Raw genomic sequence first — 4391 nt, forward strand, 5'->3', positions numbered from 1 at the left:
TAACAAAAGGGAATCATTTGTTGAATTCAATAAAGATGTTCCCATTTAATAAAGAAAAAGTCTCTTTTATTAAGTTACATCTCAATAACAAGGGAGGGAGAGACCCAGCAAGGAGTATCTTACAGTAAAGTACTCCAGGCAGAAGCAGCCACAAGTGTAAAAGACCTAAGACTCAGAGGTGGAAGTTTGCTTGGCATGTTCTGGAACAAGGAGGCTGGTGTGACTAGAATGAGATGGGTAGTAGGATTTGTAAAGGGGTAGGATATGCAGTCTGAGAGAGAGAAGCTAGGGTATAGATCATAAAGCATTTGGTAAAGAAATTGGAGTTTTATAGAGAATAAATGCAGTTTGCATTCAAGCAACCTCTGCTCTAAATGTGACTAGAAAAATAATTAGCATAAGAGAACAGCTAGCAGTGTGGAAATGGGGCAAGGAACTGTTTTTCCTGAGAAGATGTGACTCCTGAGACTGTGTTCTGCTCATGTCTTAACTACCTCCAAGTTCCAGGATACTATGCTTCAGATTGATTGATGGTAGAAAATATCACCAACAAAGAGGAGATGGCTTTCATCTTATGACTATAGTAATGAGTATTATTTAACAGTAGGTGAAACTGGAAATTACAATGGGCATATATTAATTACCGGGAATACAGATTTAAGCTCTTGATCACAAATGACAACACATATAATTTGGAGAGATGTATATGTCTGGGTAAAAGACTATGGGCAACACGCCAAATTTACTCGATGTTTTCATTAATAATAGTTACAGACTTCTTGAAGCAACGAGCATTAGATGGTTGCTAGAAAGGACACAGGTGAATACAACTCGAGAGTGATAGAGGTACATGTTATATAAGAAAACGAACTCATGAATCTCTAAAAACTTAATGTGTTTGTTCCTATATATGTGAAATTAATGGATATCTTGATGAATTTTCTAGTGACATTCACAATTACTTGTATATTTGCTCATGTATTTCTAGGCTGACTAGTCCTCTTAGTTTGCCTGGGACTGTCCCAGTTTGAGCACTGAAAGTCCAGCATTCTGGGAAACACTTCAATTAGGGCAAACTACGATGGTTGGTTACCCTATTTCTAGAAATCTTGAAAGTGAATGTGTTATAGATGGTTATGAGTCATCTTTTTTTTTTTTTTATGGATTCATCTGTTTAATACAGGGATATGACATCTGTCAGTACTAGGCACCATAAAATGTAAACACAATTACTGTCATAAACCTGGATACACCTTCAAGGGTTGAAGTGGCTTGTTTAGTTACCCTGTTTGCATCTAGTGCAGAGAAAGGTCTCGTGTTTGTTAGCACTATGTGTACCTAGGAAGAGATCCCAATTACAAGGGAGGCAGGTAAAATCTGACTTCTTCAAACATTCGTTAAACAACAACTAATTTTGTAGTAACATCCAGGTTTATCTTCCTTTCTCTAACCACGTTCCCGGTTAAGCACATCATAGCAACAGCACAGTGACGTGAATGATGACATAAAAGAATCTGGATACACTAGAAAACAGTGCTCAGTGATACACTGACATTCTATTTATATGATTAAACATTTGATCATACAGTACCTTCCTACAGGATTACTGGCTAATCTGGGGGTGGGGTTCATACTGTTAGAGGTATTACTAACAAACATGATAGCTACTTCCCTTATATGCAAACACGAGAGCTGTAATTTCATCGACAGGGAAACTGATTATGCACGTTGACCGAGCAGCTTCCCAGATACTGTGTCTATGAGATCCTGGGAAATTGTGAGCAAAAAGCTGCCTTCGACATGAAATGGTTTCTCAACCTGCTTTTCGCCACAGCAAATTTAATCCATCAGTACAGACCAACACAGTCAATCAATCAATCAGATAATTCTTAATATGAACAAATGGGGAAAAAAGAAACAAATATTCTGTACACGAATGAACAGGGGAACGCGGCTGCATTTCCGCAGGAATGTCGCGGTGGGGGGGGGGGGCGCGGAGCGCGGTGGGCCGTGCTGCAGGGTCACTTCCACAGCTGTGTGCTGAGCGTCTGACCTCACGAGGCCCCCGACGACCCTGCTGCCCCCGCCGTGGTGCCGGGGGGCTGGCTGAAGCCCGCCGCGGGGCTTGCGCTGCCCAGGCTCAGGCCAGCCATCTGCTGGTTCACCTGGGAGAGGTTCCCTGGGGGCTGCTGAGCTGGCGGCAGGCCAAACTTACTCTGGGCTGCACCCATATGTCCCACCATCCCTCCTGGGGGGCCGACCACACTCTGCGGAAGTGGCATCACCCCAGTCTGTGCGTTTCCCATGAAGCCGTTGGGCAGGGGCTCGCCCACCATCACGCCCGCGCTCGGCCCCATCACGCTTCCCGCGAGGCCGGGAGCTGCAGGCACAGGCCCGCCCATGGACGGGAAGCCTTGAAATGCAGCCGGTGCTTGTGAGGGAAACGGTATATTTGTGGGTCCCATAAACACACCAGGAGCGCTGTGCTGCTGGATGGTCCCTGTGCCGTACAGAGATAAGATGGAGTCCCTGGAGAGCTGTTTCTTGGCCACCTCTTCTGACTTGGTAGCTTGCTCAGTGAACAGATCCAGATCCCCAGATGTCACTGTAGACAGAGCGGCAGCTGCTGGTACAGAGGACGTCCCCTGAGCTGGCGGCAGGACAGTTGCGGGTAAGGGATTAGAAATCATCGGTCCAAAGATGTCCAGATCGTCGTTCAAGGCCTGTCCCGTGGCTGTGTTCCCATTAGTCACTGGCACCTCAGCAGGGCCGTCCAGTCCTAAAAGATCAACAGTGGGCTCTGCAGCTTTTTTAGGGCTGGTACTTTTTTTAGGCTCCAATTGCTGATCTTCTTTCTTCTGCAGCTTTTCAGTTGTAAGAGGTTTTGCAGGCTTTTCTGGCTCCTTTTCTCTCTTTTTCTCTTCCTTTTTTTTTTTTTCTTTTTCTTTATTTGTAATAGCTATAGCATTTTTATCGTAGTATTTCTTCTTTTCATATTTATCTCTGATGAAAAATTCCACTGCTTGATCTGTCTGTGGTCTTCGAAAGTTCTCTGGAAGATTGGCTTCATATAGCAGTCTTGCTTTAGTATTTCCCATATCTTGCATGCACTGGATCTGTTCCGGTGTCCATTGGTCTAGGTTGACTGACTTGACCCTGGATACATGAACCCCAAGATTCCTATGGATGCCAGCACATCTGATGCAAATAAACACACCAATATTCCAGGAAGCCCATCGAGGACATATTAACACTTTTCCATGGGTTGCAAAATAAATTCTCAACAATTTTCCTCACAGTGGAAAAAGTTGTCAGAATCCACAGGAAAATAAAGCATTTGATTCAAAATTAAACTAACGGCAGAAAACAAAACAAACAATGGCATTTGTCAAAGGTGCTAAGAAGCGGCCCAGGTGTGCACGAGGACCCCGGAGAGACGCCCTGTCACTGCCGACTCCAGGGCTGCCGGGCTTCTCCACCGCACTCCCGCAGAGGGCCGGAGAGAGAGGCTTCCCATCCACCGGCCCCAGGCCCTCTATGAGTCATCTCTTTAAGTTTTGTTCAAAAATAATTTATATTACAAAATAACATAATGAACATAATATAATGAATGGCACTGGTATACCCAGCACCCAATTAAAACATTTGAAATGACCTCTCTTCTTAAAGCTCCCCGTGTGCTTCGTGTCACTGTCTCATCTTCTAGCCTTGCTAGGAGGTTACTGCTCCGATGAAATATGCAGCTACTTTTCTGCTTTCATTTTAGTTTTACCACAAATTTAAGTATACTTAAACACTATATTGTTTGAATTATCCTTGTTTTGGAACTTCATATAAATGGTATTGTATTATACATATTTTTCTGGCACACATTTTTATTATTCAACGTTATATTAAAGAACATTCACATTCATGTGATCACATGTGAAGTATGTTTACTCATTATCATCAGTGCGTTAAAAATGATAAGAAAATAATAACTAGTGTTTTCTAGACTTACTGTGTTTCAGAAACAGTTCTAAGCTCTTTGTGTGCCCAAATTCTTTTATTTCTACAGGAAAGAAGTGGTAGAAACTCTCATTATCAATATTTTATATATGAGTAAACAGATGCAGAGAAGTGAAATAACTAGAGAAAAATGACTAGTAGACCTGGGATTCAAATCCATAAAGTCTGACTCCAGAAGCCTCATTCTTAGTCATTAAAATAAGGCATCATATTTAACTGTATGAATATATGACAGGTATACCCATTATCTTGTCAGTGAATATTTGGATGGCTTTCACACATCTTTCCAATAACAAACAATAACTGTGCAACATTCTTTTTCTTTTTAACATCTTTATTGGAGTATAATTGCTTTACAATGGTGTGTTAGTTTCGGCTTTATA

At 42.4% G+C, this 4391-nt stretch overlaps 1 pseudogene across 1 annotated transcript; it reads right to left on the bottom strand.

Annotated features, from left to right (window-relative positions):
• Positions 1–1537: 1537 nt before the first annotated feature.
• Positions 1538–3263, bottom strand: LOC309660772 (stromal membrane-associated protein 1 pseudogene; annotated as a pseudogene). The gene has a single exon. The product of its transcript is annotated as a stromal membrane-associated protein 1 pseudogene (transcript).
• Positions 3264–4391: the final 1128 nt, after the last annotated feature.

Source organism: Balaenoptera physalus (assembly GCF_965194825.1).
Source record: "Balaenoptera physalus genome assembly, chromosome: 5".
NCBI classification, from domain to species: Eukaryota; Metazoa; Chordata; class Mammalia; order Artiodactyla; family Balaenopteridae; genus Balaenoptera; species Balaenoptera physalus.